At 57.3% G+C, this 19140-nt stretch overlaps 1 protein-coding gene across 1 annotated transcript in view; it reads left to right on the top strand.

Annotated features, from left to right (window-relative positions):
* The first annotated feature begins 2577 nt into the window (after positions 1-2577).
* SGMS1 (sphingomyelin synthase 1) overlaps positions 2578-19140 on the top strand; it is a 282425-nt gene continuing 265862 nt past the window's right edge. The window contains exon 1 of the mRNA XM_042961125.1: positions 2578-2788. The gene's annotated coding sequence lies outside the window, so the exon portion shown is untranslated. The remainder of the gene's footprint in view (positions 2789-19140) is intronic.

Here is a 19140-nt window from a genome sequence, read left to right as displayed (position 1 = left end):
TGTTCTGGCACGCAAAGGGCCTTCCCCAGCGTTTGCTCTTAGTATTATTTTAAACATAGTTCCATGACAGATTGTGACTTGGAAGGGATTCATTTCTGTTTCAGTTGTCTTGACAACGATGTACGTTATGACATCTCATACGCTTGAGAATCCTAAGGTTTTACAACCAAGGAGTGTGTTGCTTATTACAATTCTGATAGAAAAAAATTCTTCAGGGCTGGCGGGCTGAAGACGATTATTTTTATTAAATCTTCTTTTTTGTGGGCGTCACAAAACAGGAGTCCCGGACGGACTGCCACTCGCTTTAATTTCAGGGAGAGCCAACTCAAGGGTTTTGTCATGGCTCCACCCAGAGCTTACTTGTATTGCGTGGCCTTTGCGATTTCTTTTTACAGTTTTTAAAATTCTCACTCTTTCTCTGAAATATTTCTTGAAAACGGAATAAAGTGGGAATAGTTTTATACTTTGCTGTCCCCCATGTCTTTTACACAGTTCTTACAATTACTCTTGGAAGCCAATTTACAAAGAGACATTTTTATTAAGAAAAATTGCAAACATATAGAACATTAGGGAACAAAATTACAGTGAGCAAGCACTCTAGAAAAACCACTTATGATCGAGAACTGTTAATATCTTGCAAAGCTTAGTTTACCTTAACTTTTTTTTGGGGGGGGGGGCGAAGGGGGTATTTTAAAGACTCCTTGACAGCACTCTACACCAGATGCTCACTTGAACCGTGTTTTGTTTTTTTTTTTGTTCTTCTCCCCCCCCCCCCCGGAAGTCCAAAGCTTATGGGATACTGCATAAATAGCACTTGTGAGAAACCGGCCATCAGCTCTCAGGCATTCCTGGAGTTTGGAAACAGTGACCTCACAAGCAAGCAAGGCCTCGGCCCCGCCTCTTAGGTGCAAACTGACGAAAGTTCTCAGCGGGGCCGCTCTGACTCCCGGAGGGGTGAGCACTCAGTGGGCACTCGGAGCACGTCGAGCTCAGTTTCAGTTGCTCCCCTAAAGCCGCCCGTGACGGCGGCACCTTCTCAGCCTCCCTGGGAGGTGCAGGGCGGCGTCGAGGGGGGAGACGGAGCCAGCAGAGCCGGGCGCAGGGTGGGGGGCACCGGGGTGCATGCCCGACCGCTCCCGGGCTGAGGGGCCGCCTCCGGCTGGGCTCAAGCGAGGCGGTGACATGCCCCGCAACCCCCGGGAGAGCGGGGTCGCACCCGGGGGCTCGGCTCGGGCGGCCCAGCACCCCGCGCCGCTGACGGATTCTCGGGTGCTGACGCCGCTGCCCACGGGCCCCGGGGACCCCGCGTGCCCGCGGCGGGGCTCGCCACCCGGGCTGTGCGCCCGCACGGACCGGGGCCCCGGCCCCAGCTTCCGCCTCGGGGAGGCAGAGCCCGCGCGCCCCCGCAGCCCGGCCGCGCGCCTTCGGCTCCGCGAGCCCACGGCCGAGCTGCGGGGCCGAGGCAGGGCCCGAGCCCAGGCCGGGAGGGCGTGGCGGGGAGGACGGCGCCCGCTCGCGCCCGCGGTCCGCCGGCCGGAACATGGCTGCCCCCAGCGCCGCGGACAGTCACGTGCCCAGGCGCTGCCGCCGCCGCCGCCGCGCGCCCCCTCCCGCGCTGGCCCAGGGGCCGACCCCGCGGCAGGCGCGGCCCCGGACGCCTGTCCGCCACGGGGGTGCCGCGAGGGCCGGCCGAGGACGGAGGGCCCCGCGCCGCAGGCCCCCTCTCCGCGTCGCCCGCCTCTCACCCGGGCGCGGGGGTCGGGCTCTCGGAGCCGGGGAAACCTTCCTGGGGGCGACCTGCGCCAGGTCGGGCTACTGGGCATGCGCGCTGCTCCCGTCCGAGTGCGGCCGGTGTCCGGGTTTTCCCGGCCCCTCGGAGCGGCGGCAGGGGCGGGGCTCGGGGCGGGGCGGCCGGGGTCTCGGTCCCCGCCCGGGGCCTGCGCGCCGCGGGCTTACCTCGCCCCCACGGGCTTCGCGGGGTGCCCGCGGGCGGCCTTATTGTTCGGGGCGGTGGGGGAGGGAGTAGTGAGAGCCCGCACAGAGGTGTGACTAGGGGTCGGAACGTAGGAGCCGCCCTTTCTTGTGATCAACCAGGGGTTCGTCTCGGGGTCGGGGGGACAGAATCTCCGGGTGGCTCGCAAACTCGTGTCCCCGAGCCCACCTGCGGAACGGCCGAGTTTGCGTTCCTTGGTCTGACCAGCTCCGGCTCCGCCCCAGGCAGTGTGCCCAGCCCGACCGTAAAACTCGGCTCCGTTCCGGTGTCACCGAGAGACACCCCCCCCCCCCCGCCCTCCCCCGGGCGCAGGCCGGGGCCCTTCCCCCGATTCCTGGAAAGTAAAGTAAGGGGCCACGCCCGCTGCCCCTCGGGGCGCAGCCTGGCCCGGGTCCCGCACCCGCCCGCACGGAGCCCGCCGACCCCGCCCGCCCGGCCCGCTCCCCCCGCCCCCCGGCCGCCGCGAACACCCGGAGCCGCGGATCGCGGCGCGCGGAGAGCCGGGCCGGCGCGGGCCGCGGACTGGGCATGCTCGGCAGCCCGGAGGCTCGCGGTGGCAAGTCGGAAGCGTTCGCACCAGCGAGGCAGCGGCCCGGCGGCGGCGGCGGCGGCGGCCACGGGCAGGACGGAGCGGGCAGGGCCGGCCGGGGAAGGCTGCGGTCCCCTCGCGCACGGCGAGCCGGCCGGAGAGCGCGATCCCGCTGCGGAGCCCCGACGCTGCCCAGCCCCGGATTTTGGTGCGCGGCGGGGGGCTCGGAGAGCGGAATTCCGGCGGCAGCTGCGACTCCGGTGCAAGTGAGCCGCGGGGCGGGGGTGGGGTGGGAGCGGCGATCCCGGGGGGGCCGATGGGGAGCGGCGTGCGGGCGGCTCCGGGGCGAGGGGGCGTGAGTGCAGCCCGCGCGGACCCGCGCGCGCACCTGGCTGGCACTCCCCCCGCGCCGCAGCTCCCGGGGGTGGGCGCGGGTCTCGGCCGGACGGGCTGCCCGCGGGGCTCCGGGACCCGGTGGGGGCGGCGAAGAAGGCGGGGGCGTCAGTGGGCGCCGTTCGGGGGTGCTGCGTGCGGGCTGGAAGGCTGCCTGTGTCGGGTTGGGGCGAGCCGAGGGTGGCGGGCCGGAAGGGCCGGGGGGCGAGGCGCCTCGTCCGGTGACCCGGCGGGGGTCCGGAGACCCACAGGGCCCGACCCCCAAATCACGGCCCCCACCCCCACGGCCCCGGGCGGCGGCGTGACAGATGGCACCTCGGGGCCCCGATCGCAGCGTTGGTCAGGCGCCCAGGGTTTCGGGGTCCCCCTCCCCCGCCGCGGCCCCTCGGTGCCCCCCGACTGCTTAACAGGTGGGATCCCCTCCCCTGCGGAGTGAGCTGCTGACCCCAGGCCGCAGAGCCGCCTGCAGGTTCGGGGGCGGCCCCCGCCGGCTGAGGGGGAACTGGCCAAGGCCTGGAGGAGTCGTCAGCGCAGCCGGGACTGGACAGTCCCTCCAGGACGCGGCTGTCCCCGCGAGCGAGGGGTCCCTGCGACCCCGAGGCGACTGGTCAAGGGCAGGGCGGCGACGGCGTGTGGACCCAGGCGGGGGCTTGCGGCCGCCGGCGGGCCGGGCTGGGCGTCCTGGTGCAGCCAACGGATTCAGGCTGGCGCGTTCTGGTTAACGCCTGTTTCCCTCCCGGGAGCCGCGAGTGTAAGTCGTGGCCGGAGGGAGTGAAAGGGATCCGTGCCGGCGCTGCTCAGATGTTTCTTTTCACCTTCAAGCAGAGCCGACTTCGGCGGCGCACGCCTAGGAAACCTGGAGCGAAGGCTGCTTTGTGAAAGGGAAGTTTATTTTCCGTGCCGGGGGTCGGCCCGCTGTTTTAGCTCCCTTGACATTTCCCTTCCTGGACCTTTCCAGCTGTTTGGACAGGTTACTTTTCTCTCGGATGACGGGGTGTTTCTGGTTGGCTGCCTGGCCGTGGAGCGGTGCGCCTGTCAGGGTGTGCCGTGAGCCACCCCCCCCCCCCCCCCCCCGTCCCGGTCCCGGTCCCGGTCCCGCGGGGAGGACTCGGTGGGCAGAAAGAGGGGAGAGGCGCTGGGGACGTCGCAGGTCGGTGGGAGTTGCCGGGGAGGCCGCCCCAACAACACCAGGGGGGCTGGCAGCCGCGTGGGCCTGTGCTGGAGGGGACGGGGCTGCGCGTCTCATTGGTTGGGTAGGATGTCCGCGGGAGAAGCCGGGCGGAGGATGGGTCCCTGTCTGGCCAGTGCTCCAAGGGAAGCCCGGGGATGTTTGGTGATTCAGCAGGTGGCAGCCTTCCAGCTCCGAAGCCCTGCCTTGGCCGAGCCAGCGAGCCAGCCGGCAGCGGCAGCAGCTCGTGCCCTCCCGTTGCAGGCTCCAGCTTTGAGGGAACCTCCCCCCCAGCAGCTCCGCTTGCCTTATCTTGCTTTGGGTCTGGAGGCCCTGATCTTTTGGTTTTCTTCACGGTTTCTCTTCTTGGAGGCCTTGCGGCTCTGTGACCTGCTGGCTAGCAGGAGGTGGCAGCTGGCACCTTGCACAGTTTAAGTAGCTAGTTATTCTGCAGAAAATGATAGCAATATGTAAAGCAGGGAGTCAGTCTTTTCCTTCTATTTCTGCTTCAGGCTAGAAATTTACATTTTTAATAAAATGGTAAGATACATTTCTGTAGCTGTTCCGTGCTCCTAGTAAGCTATTGAAAATATCAGTAAGCATTTTTTTTTTAAAAAAAGAAATTAACATAAGGGATGGATTAAGCTGACATTAAAGGGACACAGTTATTAACACAGTATCTTATTCCTTCGAAGATCCCAAGCGTCTTGCACAGTGTGTAACTTGTCGCTGCCTGATAAATGCTTATTCAGCTGGAATTAAAAAAAAAACAACAACCCATAACAGAGGCTTGTCATTAAGTTTTGGCACTTAAAGAACTTTGTTTTCTTTCTATTTTGTTTAAATGTTTATTTGTTTTAGAGACACAGAGAGAGAGAGAGAGAGAGAGAGAGAGACACGGACGGAACGCAAGTGGGGTAGGGGCAGAGAGAGAGGGAGACACAGAATCCCAAGCAGGCTCCAGGCTCCAAACTGTCAAGCACAGAGCCTGATGTGGGGCTCAAACCCACGGTGTGTTGGTGGGGGAGGGGGGGGGGTCACTGAGCCACCCAGGTGCCCCGAGAACTTTGTTTTCATAAGTCGGAATTGCCTTCGTTGACCATAGTCACTCAATTTTACCTTGAAAACTCCACCCTTTTCCTTTTTTTTCCCTAGTCAAGTCCCTTAATTTTCAAATTGTGGCAGATCCTGTATTCTGCTGGAAAAATAGGCACAGGCTTTGCTCACACATCTCGTGAAGATCTAAAGGACCCCTACATACTGCTATCATACGTTTCTTAAAAAACTGAAATGTACCCCCGCGGCGTATCCAATATGCTTTATGCATGAAACTTTATTTTACGCGAAGCATTTCAGGAAGACTCTCTAGAATTCCTAAACCTTTACTCACCATTGAAAAGTGCTGCTATGGAAAGGACAAAACCGTGTTGGGGACTAAAGATTCTGGATTGTTGGCGCAGGGGTACGATCTCCCCGGGCTTTGGGGAGGCGGGCGTGTTGGGCCAGCTCGGGCTTATGCTGCTTTTTTACTTTCCTCTGCTTCTTCCTCCAGTTGTCCATCCGGTTCTTTCCCTGAAGTCACACATTCCTGGCAGGGGCTTGCTTGCTTAAAGCCACTGCCAGAGCATCTTTTGCATTTTCTCACATAAAGTCAGTCAGTGGTGATCTTTATTCTGATTGTTCCCTCCGCATTTCCTCCGCTTTGTGTGGCCGAGCCGTTCTGTGGCCCTTGGGCAGAGCTGCGCCCAATGTGCCCTTGAGGGGGCAGGACAGATCATTGATGGCTTTTTCTTTGCCTTTTCTTGATGGTAGCTATAACCAGTGTCTTTGGAAGAACTGTTCATGGCATGCCTGGTCCTGAAGGTTGTGGCCTTTCAGTGACAGGCTCTTGGTCAGCAGTATAAAGGGTCATTTATGCAGAATCGTGGCCGCAAAGTTTGTCACTTGCTAAGTTAGTCTGTCACCGTCTGGATGTGGGAGCTGGGAAGCCCAGGGAGGTGCGGGAAGGGATGGGGAAGAAAGAGGGAGAGGAGGGTTGTGGGCCCTGAACGAGGCTTGGGCTCTGGTTCCAGTGGAACAGAAGTGCGTGCTCATCAAGTGTGGCTGAGTCGTGGAGGCTTTTTACCTTCACAAAGAAGCTGCTCCCCGCTTCCCCCGCAGAGACACCCACACACGGAGGGAAGACACAGGTGTGGACACACACCCCCGTTGCCAAAAGCCGACCGCTCAGCCCTGTTGAGCAGCGAATATGCCAAAGAGAGGACTCCAGGGCCCGGTAGCCGGCTGGGTTCTGGGGGCCGATGCCTTAGAAAGATTCCCCCTCCCCCTCCGAGTGGAAACCCCTGGGGGCTTCCCCTGAGGCCACCATTGTATGGACCTCCTTCCCTGCTTTTCCACCTTCCGGCCTTTCTCAGTTGTTGGCACTGGACCCTCTCCTGGGTGAAGTGGCTTTCTCCTATTTTTTCCCTTCGTGTCTCCTCGCAGCGCCTCCCCGCCACAGGAGCGTCCTCTCCCAGGTGTGTCCTTGTCGAAGATGTTATTTTGTGCGTGTGTCTTCAGCTGACAGGAGCGGGGCCGTGCGGTGTAGATTTCATCTGGTGTCTTTTTCATTCAACGTGAGCCTTTTTATTATGGCGATGTTCAGACATTTACAAAAGCCAGAAGAATTTCATTCGGCGCTTTGTCGGTGAGATCTGTGTTCGTGTTTGGCTTGGCTGGTGCTTTGCTGTCATTCGCATGCCCTGCCCGCAAGCATTCGCTCGTTTTTTTACTCTTTGCCCTGGCGGGGGACACGCAGCCCGCTCTCCTCCACTCGAGCAAAGCTGTGATGAACATCCTGTATGCTCTCTTTAAAAGATGCAGGTGACAGCCTCTGGAGGGTGGTGGCTCTCAAAGTCCACACCCAGCAGCAGCAGCATCACTTGGCCGCTGCTACAAATGCAGATTCTCAGGCCCCAACCTAGGCCGGAATCGGAAACCCCTGGGGGCAGACACCGTCAACTGGGGCTTCGACATGCAGGTCTGGAGATTGTGATACTAGGGAAAGTCTGAGACCCTCTGCCGCGAGGGCGGGTGCGTGAGTGCGTGCGGGAGGGGAAGGACCGGGTGAAAGAGAATGGCACACCTGTTTTTACTACGTGCTGCCCAGTTGTTCTCCAGGGGCTGAGCTGGTGACCCCCCTACCCCCATCCGCCACGTGGGTGCCAGACGGTTCCTGATCCCCCACTTCCTTGACAGGGTTCCTTTTAGCCTTCTTTCTAATCTTACCAGTATTGGGGGGCCGCGGTGTGGGATCTCGTCATTTCACCGGGTAGTTGTGTAATTTCTTCGTGAATTTGAGCATCTTTTAATATATCTGTTAGGCTATTAGTGTTTGTTTAACCAGCTGTGGTCGGTTTCTCTGGTGTTGATTTGCAGCTGCTTCTTGCCTAGTCTCGACTTGCTGCCTGCCTATCCACTTTGTCAGGGGTCACTTTCAGAAGTTTTTGTTTTGATGTAGCCCATTCCTTTTTGCCCTCTGGGGGTCCTTACCCCAGGGTCGCAGAGATATTCTGTATTTTCTTCTATCAGCTTCCTACTTTTATGTTTCACAGTCAGGCCTTTCATTTGTTTGAGGTCTATCTTAACATATGGCATAAAAACGGAATCCAGTAGTATTTTTTGCCTTCCCCATTTGGTGAGCCAGTGTTTCCCACGTTATTAAATACTGTGTTTTTTCCCTTAACATTTTAATGGGAGAACGTGGAGCCACCTGTGTCATACTTGGGGTTCCCGCATGCGCACACAAGCCTATTTTTAAAACTTTATTGAATGAGAATTTACACATGGCAAACTATACCCAAAGTGCGCGATTTGATGAGTTTTGGCAGATGTGCATACCCGTGAGACTCGCGCAGTCCAGAGCATTTCCATCACTCCCAGCTTCCTGTGGGTCCCTTGCAGTCCAGCCCCCACTGTGTCCCCAGACGCAGGCAACCACTGATCTGCGTCCTGCCACTGTGGCTTAGTGGTTGTATCTTCTAGACCTTTATATAGATGGAACCCTAGAGTGGTACTTTTTTGTGGATGGCCCCCTTCAACTCAGCACACTGATTTTTAAAAATCTTTTTTTAAGGTGCGGCAACATAAATATGCCCTAAAATGTACCATTTTAAACCATTTAACCATTTTACCGTTAGGTGGCATTTCGCACATTCCCGGTGTTGTGCACCTGTCACTGCTGTCCACCTTCAGACCTTTTGGTCACCCCACGCTGAAACTCTGTTCCCATCAAACTCAGCATAAGGGTTTTGAGATTCTTCACAGAGGTCTGTTTTGGGGTGTTCTAGTCTATACCGGTCACGTGTCTGCTTCTTTGCCAGGGTTTTAGAGTTTTGCAGTGTCACACATGGCAGGGTGAGCCTCTCCTTGGCTCTTGTATCTTGGGCCTTGCTTATCTGTGGACCTCTGTTCTTCCATATATGCTCTGGAATGTTCCTCAAGTTCTTGACCAAGTCCTGGCAATGGGACTCGCCTCTCATGGCGAGAAGTGGCACATGTTGTATCTTAATACTGTAATTCTATCCATGAACATGGTTATCTCCTCTTTTATAAACGACTTCTTAATAGTATTTAAAATTTTCTGTCATGGTGATTTTTTCCCCCAAAGGTAATCTGTTGCTTGGAGGGCGGTCCCTTAGTCTCAACGTTTCAGGGGGGCAGAGTCCGGGCTTTTGGGATGGATCTTGTTTCAGTCTCCGTTCTCCATTCAGCAGCCTTGAGTGACGTGAGTGGGTCAGTCACCTCAGTCTTCTTGAGGAAGGAAGAGTCCCTGGGGATCTCTCCTCGACCTAGACCCCTGACAGCCTTCCCCTGGGGCTTCAGAGGCATGCAAGGGAATAATGTGGGAGATGCAGGCTTGCAGGTTTTGAAACAGAGTTGCTGTTCAGTGAACGTTGTGTGAGACGTCCCCTGAGGCTGGCTTTAAATAGGTACACTGAGTACTTTCGTCCTGCTTCTTAGGGACTGGTAACCAAGAAGTGTCAGGAAAGCAAAGTGAATCAGCGACCAGTGAACGGGGCAACACCACGCTCCTGGTCTACACACGCAGAGCCCAGATTCCACCTGGTTTTGTGGGTTTCACAGAAACTGTGGTTACTTCCAGAGACTTTGGCCGTCCCGTGGGGGAGAAAGGATGAGAGAACTCTGGGTCACGGATGGTGGAGAATCAGGGGTGAGGCGGTGTGTGGGGGCGTTGGGGGAAGAGAGAAGGGCTGTGCCGTGAGTTTTGACTTGACTCGGCTAGAATCGGATCAGAGGGGAGGGAAGGACGGGGACCCCAAGCGTGCTTCGCCAGCGTTTCTGTCCAGGGCTTGGAGGGCCTGGCATCGAGCCCCACGGCGGTGGGTTTTGTGCCTACGTTTACGTGTCTCAGAATCGCTGCTTTGGGGAACGTGGTACCCAGTGGCCGGTGGACGCTTAGCTAACTAGCAGCTTTCTGTCAGCGAGCGGAGCGGTGTGGGTGCAGATTGTGGCTTTACCGTATGTGGCCTGGTGTGATATCAGCAGACCCCTCACAGCGTCCTGACGGCGTAGATTATCACTTGTCGGGCGCCTGGTGCCCGGCCCAAGTTGATCACAAGGTAGATGTTAGCTTCTCTTAACGACTCCTTTTGTTACTATCTGTTGCGTTCGTCCCGTATCTCCCCTGAGGTAGGTCTGCCCTCGTGCCCGGAGTTGGGTGGCTTCCGTCCAGAAGGACTGTCGGAGGCACGGTTTTGTAGCCTGGACTTCCTCTGTTGACTGCCAGGCTTGCACGGCTTGTAGACACCTCTACACTGGAGCCAGGTGCTGTCTGTGTGGGTCCCACGTGACCTGCATCAGGGTTCTGGAACCGAGTGGATGGAAGTCAGGGGGCCGTTAGACCTTTTGGCAAAGGTGTGTTCATCCTGGGGACTCACATCTGTTGAGGCCTAACCGCGTGGCCAGGGACCGTCGAAGCCCTTGACCTCGTGACCGTCGAAGCCCTTGACCCCCTCTCCTGGGAGATGGACATTATTATCCCTTTTTACAGAGGAGGGCAGTGGGGCACAAGTAATTTGCCCATCAGAGTGGGAGGAATGCCGTTTAAGGAGCTTCATGTCTGGGGCCGTTGCCAGCTGGTAAAAATGGCCAGAGTGGCCATGGTGGGTAGCCATGATGATCACGTGAGAGTTGAGACACACAGGGTAGCCCAGCGGAGCAGTCCCATGACCTCGGAGGTTTATCAGCCTACACAGAAGATTCCCAAATTTCGGTGTGTGTTAGAATCACCTGGGGCTTCCTGGAAACAGCCCGGCACCTTCTGTGCCTGACGTGTTCCCGAGTGACGCTGATGCCGTTGGCCTGGGGACCTCTCTTGGACAACCCCTGCTGTCAGAGAGGGGCCGGCTGTCCTGCGCCCCCGTTACAGGCAGGTGGGGAGATCGCAGATGCCGACATTTTAAATGCTTTCCACGTCGTGCAGCAAAGACTGAACTCACATGGTCCTGTGTATCTAGGCCAGCAGAGGGGTGTCTGAGCCCGTGCAGAGTAGACGTTGGCTTTCTGTCCTAGTGCGTGTTTCTGACGTGGCCAAAATGGGTGATGACCCAGGGTGGAGAGAAAACCCCGGGAGGGCAAGTCAAGACTCGGGAGAAGCGTGAAGCGCCGTGTCGCGTGTCCCATGTTCGGGAGATGCCCTGACGTGCTGTTACTGTGTTGTCTCCCCCCCCCCCCCCCCTTCGCTCCCTGCCGTGGGCACGCGAAGGCTTTGTGTCCATCATTTGTCCCTTGGGGAAAATTTAGGCACAGACAAATTAAAAGTGTATGAAGATACATATCCTGATGGTGGAGAGACAGAAGATAATCTTATTTGACCGGACTGATTGTGTATCTGCGTCCAGCTGTGTGAGGTCAGGGAGCCACCCTGTGTCCGTACTCCGTGTGGCCCCCACATGTCCACAAGGGGGGGGACTGCTGTTTTTACAGCAGAAGTTCTCTTTTTGCAAGCGAGGCTGCATTTCCTCTGTTGGAACAACGTTGCACATACAACCGTGGAATGAGAAATTGTTAGATTTGAAAGATTTTATTAGGAAATTGGGGCTCTGATTGTAACTCAGAGAACACGTAAGTAAATCGTATTTGGGAAGACGACTTTGCCCGAGCTAGTTGTCCGGGCTCTGCTGGGGGCCGGAACCTCCTTGAGCCTGGAGACCCACAGAGGAGCGAGCTGTGGTCTGGGGTCCCTGAGGGCTCAGTGCGGGGACAGACACGCGGACAGATCAGTGCCATCCGCAGGAGGTGCCCCCAGGAGGCGGTGGGGGGAGGGGCGCCTGCCCTGGGCTCCCTGTGCTCGGCACAGGGGGAAGGTAACCCAGACTGTAGGGTAGTGCACACAGCACCAGACATGGTGGGGTTGGGTTTTCTTTTCTTTTTTTCTCTTGTTTCTGGGGCTTCTGTGTTCCGTGCGAGACCTCCGGCAGCAGGGAGGGGTGTGGGAGGAAGGGTGCTGCGTGGTCAGCCGGCCAAGGGGAATCGGACACCGAGTGGCACTTCGCAAGCACGTAGCGAGTCATAGTGGCACTTGACAGCTTGTCTTTAGAAAATGTGGGTGCATTTTATGGGGCACCTGGGGGGCTCAGTGGCTTGAATCTCTGACTCTTGGTTTCAGCTCAGGTCGTGATATTACGGTTCGTTGGTTTGAGCCCCACATTGGGCTCTGTGCTGGCAGCTTGGAGCCTGCCCTCTTCTCTCTCCCTCCCTCTCTCTCTCTGCCCCTCCCCCTTTAAATAAATAAACTTAAAAAAAAAAATGTGGCTGAGTTTTAGCTATCTGCTGGAATGTAAAACCTGGAGAAGATTAACGGTTTCTATCCAAGGCACATCAGCGTTTTAGTGTCTTTATTAGAAATTAGGGTTTATTTGATAAGCCCACAGTTTTTGGCAGAGTTCTAAATTCCACTTTCAGTGTGTTTTCTTTGGTTTGCGTTTCTCATTTACGTCGCCTTCGCCTTCTCCCCTTTCCCCTCCCCACTTCCCCAGTCCCCTTGCAGGGGGACCTGCAGGCCAGACCTCGACCTGCCAGCCCGGGCTTCCTGGCCTGAACGGAGAGCTTGGCCTGGCTGAGCCTGGTCATCTGGTCCCACGTTGCACGACCCTGGAAACACTGGCTCGAGAACCCCACCACAGCCAACGTTTGTTATCCTGTTAAGAGAAGAGAACCTTACTTCAGTGCCGCCTTCCCCGGTCCCGTGTAGTTGTGTGTCTGAACCACTATACGGAGACAGCAGTGAGTGCTGGACTCCGCGGCTGTGCCCCGCGCTGCCCTGGCCCCCAGTGTCTCTGAAAGGTACTGGCGTACTGTGTGCAGCCCCGAAGGGCAGGGCCGCGGTCCTGAGTCCCAGAGGGGGGTGGGTGGAGACTGTCCTGCCAGGCCAGGTGGCCGGAGTTCCCCAGAGCCGCAGGCTCAGTGAAGTCCCTGGGGGGAGGAGTACCGTCCTGCGGGTAGGGTGGGGAGCAGAGCGTCCTGAGTCGTGGGGGTGGCAGCGGAGGCCAGAGAGGTGGCTGGGGGGTTGGGGAGCTGACAGTTTGGGCGGCAGCCTGAATTGGGGTGGGGTGCGCTTGGGGCCCCGGAGAAGTGGAGCCGGCCCCTCCTGAGGGCCACAGAGGGCATGGCAGGCCACCGTGCAGGAGGAGAAGCCTTGGGACCAAAAGGGCATCACGAGAAGCACGCTGTGGGACAGTCCGTGGCCTCCAGCTGGAGCGGAGCCGCTGCCCTGGTCACCCGAGACACAGCCAGTGGGGATGGGGTGACTGGCCGCCTGGACACATCTGTGGGGCCATCGGATGTTCCTGAGCCACCGTGTGCTGGTGCCCGACCGAGGGGCCTTGCGGTGACGAGAACTGGGAAAGACAAGGACCCGGAGCCTGGATTCTGAGAGCGTTGGGGGAGTGACAGGGTGGTGGACTGGGGTGGAAGGCCTGTCGGGGCACAGTCTCTCGTGTGAGATGGGATTCGCGGCTCCTGCGTCACGGTGTGGTCAGGTGAGCACTCTGGGTGCATGCCTGTGGCGGTCCGTTTTCCTGGGACAGGGCAGCAGAAGCTGACCCGGACGGTGCTCTCTGACAGAGGGGGTGTGCCTTCCTTCTGCCCACCGGGTGCTGTCGCCCTGACACGGTCATCTGTGCCCAGCCTGGTGGCCATGGACCATTGATTTTTCATCACGTGGACCATTGTCCTTTGGCTTGTGTTTCTTCCGGATCTGATCCCAGAGCCTGACCGGTCCCCGCCGGCCGTTAGCTGAGCCTGCTTACCCTGAGATCCCAAGTGCACAGAATGTTCTGTGTTTGTCATCATCTTTTTTTTTTTTTTTTAAGTTTATTTATTTTGAGAGAGACAATAAGAGTGGGGGAGGGGCAGAGAGAGGGAGAGAGATTCCCAAGCAGGCTTCACACAGGCAGCTCAGAGACCCACCCGGGGCTTGAACTCATGAGCTGTGAGATCATGACCAGGCCCGAGGTCAGGAGTCGGGCGCTCAACCGACTGAGCCCCCACGTGCCCCGTGGAAATCTTCACAGGTGGCCTCGGGGTGTGGCTGGAGCCCTCCCAATCCTGGATAGCAGCTTAGCATCCTGGACAAGGCTAAGGACGGGTGCGAACACACCGGTCTCTGCCCATGCGGAGCTTTCCAGGTAGTGGGTTACGCGCAGTGATGGAGTCGGTGACCGTGGAGTGGGCTCTGTGCTCAGGCCCAGCCTGCCCAGCGCTTCTTCGCGGCCCTGCCAGCCTTAGGCAGGCTGGGAATTTCACATTTGTTTCATGGCCGCTGTTTGTGTAGCGACACCTGAATCCCTTTGAAAGGCCTACAGAGTTACCAGCCATTGTGCGGGCCGCGTTCCAAGTTTCCACGGGGCCCTGGACGTGGCTTGCTTTCCTCTCCACTGATTTTAGAAGCGGGGGCAGGGTGGTGGGGACTCACGGGGGCTTCTCGAGCCCCATTTTGATCATTTGGTGAAGGCCCTGGGAGCGGCCCCAGGCTCTTACTGGGGTCCATGCAAGGGTTTCGTGAAGCCGCCGAAATCGTACTTAGCATTTTGGGTGTGTGCATTTTTCTGGGGAGAGGGCTAAAGCTTTCATTAAATCCACCAGGAAGATCTCTGAAAGGTCCACTGTTTGGTTTTTTTTTTAATGTTTATTTATTTTAGAGACTAACAGAGCACAAGCGGGAGAGGGGCAGAGAGAGCTGGAGACAGAATCTGAAGCAGGAGGCAGGCTCTGAGTCGTCAGCACAGAGCCCGACATCAGGAACTGGTGAACCATTAGATCATGACCTGAGCCAAGGCGATACTTAAACAACTGAGCCACCCAGGTGCCCCTGAAAGGTCCACTTTTAAGAAAGTGGATAAAAAGGTACAGTTGTATGATTGAGCATCTTTATCACTGCCCTTCCCCTCGTTAGAGGGGCTGGTGAGAAGGGACCAGCTAAGGTGGGGGTGGACACATGCCGGGAGCCTCTTTGTGGTCATAGGGGACGTGACGTTTCTGTGTCTTAGGGGTGGGACCCGGGGCAGTTATTCCTCTGAGGAAATGAGAGAAGCAAAGTGACAGCTGGTGTCAGGGAGGACCAGCCCCCTTAGAGGGAGAAGGGGGCTCATCCTCGGTGGAGCCACAGGAGAGCAGGAACAGAGCCTGGAACAGGGACTGGTGCGTCCGAGGAGCACCAAAAATGGGTCTGTGGATGTCAGAGGCATCTGTTTTAGGGGAGTCCTCCGAGAAGTCCTGGTCGTTCACGCGAGCTGGTGACAGTTGCCCTTCGAGATAAGGGCATGCAGGGTGGCTTCTAAGCGGGACGGCACGGATGCCTCCCTGCTGTTTGATCCGGCAGTCCTCCTTCCAGGAGTGTATTCTGAGAAATACTCGAGAGCCCCGTTCGTCCCAGCTGCGGACCGTAGCGAAAAGTTGGAAGCCAAATAGCCGAGGATGGCGGGGAGGAGAGGGGGGGGAAATTCGGCAGAACGGACGGTGTGCGCCTGCGCAGTGCAGCACGTGCCGCCCTTGGCTGCGATACCCAAAGGTGTGCGCTTCTTCTGGGGAAAACCCGCCGCGCGCAGGTGCCGCCTGGTGGCCGCTCGGGGCCGGTGACCCGGCACTGAGCCCGCGGACGCCGCCCCTGCCCTCAGCAGGCCTCTTGTCTGCCCGGCGGTAGGTTAGCTTTCCTACGTGCTCGTAGGGGGACGATGGACGGAACGGCCTCCTAGCCGGCCTCCGTGCGGTCGGTCCTCTGTCTACCCGTTGTTAGCTGCAGCCGGCGCCCGGGACCGCCGGCTTTCTGGAAGGTCGGAGGTCAGTCACGGAGGTGTCTTCCTGATGATGGCCCGCTGTTAGCCCGCCCCCCACCCAGGCTCCGCCGTGCTGTCTGTGGACCTCGCTCGCCAGCTCGCCTGGCGTCCCCTCTTGTTCACTGTCCCGTCTTGGGCCCCTGACGCACCGTCGTCCGGTGTTTGCAGCCTCGTGGAGCTGCCCTCCGTTCCTCTGTTTTAAGCCCTTTGTGGGAGGCTGGCGGAGTCTGGGCGTCCTGCCTTCCCGTGGCATTTTTCCCGACAGGCAACAGCCACGGCCACTGCTGTCACCCAGGGATGGCTGTTCCACGCGGACCTGTGGTAAGAACTAGTGTGCAGTTCCCGTGGCGGACCACACCGGGCTGCAGTGGTCAGTCCCTTCAGGTGAGGCCGCTCACCGTGGTCTTTGGGAGTGTGGCTGGCTGTCACGGGGCCCAGGCAAAGCGGAGGGGTGTCGGCCGGGTCTGGCAGCTGCTAGAAGGTACTGCGTTCTTTGCTGGCCTCAGTGAGCAAGGCTGAGTGAGGCTCTAGGTCCACAGACGGGGAGGTGTGGGCTCTGCCCTCGGGAGCACTCCAGGGAGGAAGGCCGAATGGGGCGCTGGGTGCAGGGACCCCGGGGGTTTGGCTGGCCCATTCTGGAAGAAGGTCACTAGGCGGGCAGGTGTGTGAGGGCATGGATGCAAGATGGGCCACGGCCACCAGGGCCACTGAATGCCCCCCCCCCCCCCCCGAGTCTGGCTACTGCAGGCTTTTCTGCATTGGCCTTAAAAAAATGTTTTTTTAGTGTGTATTTACTTTTGAGAGAGAGAGAGAGAGAGACAGTGAGAGCCAGCGCAGGAATGGGGGAGGGGCAGAGAGAGAGGGAGACACAGAATCCGAAGCAGCCTCCAGAACCGAGCTGTCAGCACAGAGCCCGACGCGGGGCTCGAACCCACGAACTATGAGACGATGACCTGAGTCAAAGTTGGACGCTTAACAGAGAGCCCCCCAGAGGCCCCCATTTGCCTTTTAACCCAGGTTTGGTTTTCCTTTACAAAACCTTTTTCCTTCCTTCTCCTCCTCCTCCTCCTCCTCCCACCCCCCGTCCCTCACTGACCTTTCTTCATTTAGAAAATACGTAAGCAAAAACAACATCATTATTCATAATCTGTCACCCGTCGATAGCCGCTGTTGTCATTTGGGCGTCCATCCCTTCCGTCAGCTTTATACAAATACTGGGTGTGCGCTGAACGAACCTTTTGGCCGAGTGCCAGCAGACGGGGTGTTAAAAGGACCTGTTTTGCCAAAATGAAATCTCAAGTGTTCTGGAATTGGCTTCTGGCACGCAAGTAGAGATCTGAAATTTTATGGAAATCGTTACAGTGTTAAGATTGTAACAGCACCGTGGCACAGGAAAGTTAATTTCTTAGCACGTGGCTTGTGTTCAGGGTTGTGAACGTTCGTGGTGCAGGGTAGGTAACGACTCAATGGGGCGGAGGGGCCGCGGGGCTGTACTTGTTTTTCAGTCATTCTTACTGTTTGGGCCTGCCGTCAGTGTCACACACGAGGAGGGGAAGCTCGTGTCCGGCTTGCTAAACTTTTGTCACGTCACGGCCTCCTCTTCCACCCCTGGACCTGACGCTTTCCGTGGTGACGATGTCACGGGTTGTTGGGGCGGCCCCTCCCCCCAGCGCTCTGCAGTGCTTGACAAAGAGTGGATCTGGACGGTCTCAGGGCACAAGTGACATCGCCGCCTTCGTGCAGACTTTTTCCTGGAACCATACGCAGCTGCTGCCTTCACACGGCCAGTGGGGAGAAAACCGCGTCGTTAAGCCTTGGCTCTGGAAGCGTGGCGTGGAGAGCTGCAATTGGCTTTCAAGATACCCAAGCTGTTTTGCAAATCTCCCGTCTGCATCTCGACTTCCACTGCCCGCCCGCCGGTGTCAGCGTCTTCCCTGGAGACGAATGACAGAAGAGTCTGTGCACAGGTGGCATGTGAGACATACCTGCTCGCTCAAGACACCTCGGTTTCGAGCTACGGATGCCATGAAGTCAGTGAGCTTGGCCTTTGATACCGTCAGTAAGCATGCTGCGACGACTCCGCTCCCTGCAGAACACCGTGTCAGGATTTTACTCACGCAGCCTCTGGCATCAGGTCATAACCAGCCATCCCGTCCTGCCTTTGAGCATCTCGGTGCATCTCTGGAACGTGCTAGGCACATAAGTACTTACGTGAGTCGTAAGTACGCGTCACGTAGTTTGGGTTTGGGTGGGCGAGATTTTTTATTCTAAGACTCCCTGGGAACGGGCGCCTGGGTGGCTCAGTCGGTTGGTTAAACATCAGCCTTTCTTTTTTTTTTTTAAATTATTTTTTTAACGTTTATTTATTTTCGAGGCAGAGAGAGAGCATGAACAGGGGAGGGTCAGAGAAAGAGGGAGACACAGAATCTGAAACAGGCTCCGGGCTCTGAGCTGTCAGCACAGAGCCTGACGCGGGGCTCGAACTCACGGACCGTGAGATCACGACCTGAGCCGAAGTCGGATGCTTAACCGACTGAGCCACCCAGGCGCCCCAACATCAGCCTTTCGATTTTGGCTCAGGTCATGATCTTATGGCTCATGGGTTCGAGCCCCACATCGGGCTCTGCACAGACAGTGCAGAGCCTGCTGGGAATTCTCCTTCCCTCTTTCTCTGCCCCTCCCCCTTGCTCACGCTCCCTCCCTCTCTCCCTGTCTCTCAAAATAGATGAACGTAGAAAAAAAGATTCACTGGGAATGCTCACCAGCATTTGGAAGGAATCTTCCGATATTACCAGTAAATACTGGAATGGTGTGCCTGGTTCACCTTCCTGATGTTGCCATGCGGAGTGGTGAGGTCAGTGGTCATACACCAGCTCGGGGATCCCGGGAACACCACTGGAAGACGCATTCTGCCCTTTGGCCTTCCAGATAGAAACCAAAGATCGGGTTTTGGCCAAGTGTGGAAACTGAAGACAGCTTTGGTGGATCCTTAAATATACAGAGCAGTATATATTTTATCTGTATAGGCTTCAAGCATAACGTTTCTAAGATGTGACTGAGAACGTTCCAAATCTATAATTGCTTTGAAAGAGTACAAACATCTTTTATTTATTTTGTTTTAATTATCGTAAAACGTACATGACATAACATTTACCACCTTAGCCATTTTTAAGTGCACAGTTCAGCGGCATGAAGTATGTTCGCTTTTGTACGCAGCCGTCGGCCTCGCCACCGTCCGCCCCCAGGACATCTTTGTCTCGGCGACTTGAGACTCTGCACGCAGCAAACACAGGCTCTCCATTCCCCCCCCCCCGGCCACCGGCCACCACTCTTGACTTTCTCCGTCTGCGATTTTGGCCACGCTCGGGACCTCGTACACGTGGAACCTGTGGTTCCCTTTCACTTGGCGTGATGGTTTTAAGGGTCAGCTGTGTCGTGGCAGACGTCAGCGTTCCTCTCCTTGGGAAGGGTGACCCATACTCCACATGTGCACATAGCAAACTCATTCATCTCGTCGCGGCCCCTTGGGTTGCGTCTGTGTTTTGGCTGTTGTGAATAATGCTGCTATCAGTGTGTTTGAGGCCAACGTCTTTAAATAGGCTTTTTTTTTTTTTTTTAAATAAGGAAAAACGTAAGCCTTCTCGTCATCAGTTTTACCGTCGAGCTGCTACATTACGTTTGGGCAAGGAAATGCCTGCCTCCTGGACCCATGCCACCAAGT

This window comes from Panthera tigris, chromosome D2 (assembly GCF_018350195.1).
Source record: "Panthera tigris isolate Pti1 chromosome D2, P.tigris_Pti1_mat1.1, whole genome shotgun sequence".
Taxonomy (NCBI): Eukaryota; Metazoa; Chordata; class Mammalia; order Carnivora; family Felidae; genus Panthera; species Panthera tigris.
The sequence above is the reverse complement of the archived record's forward strand: the minus strand, read 5'-3'. Positions and strand labels throughout refer to the sequence as shown.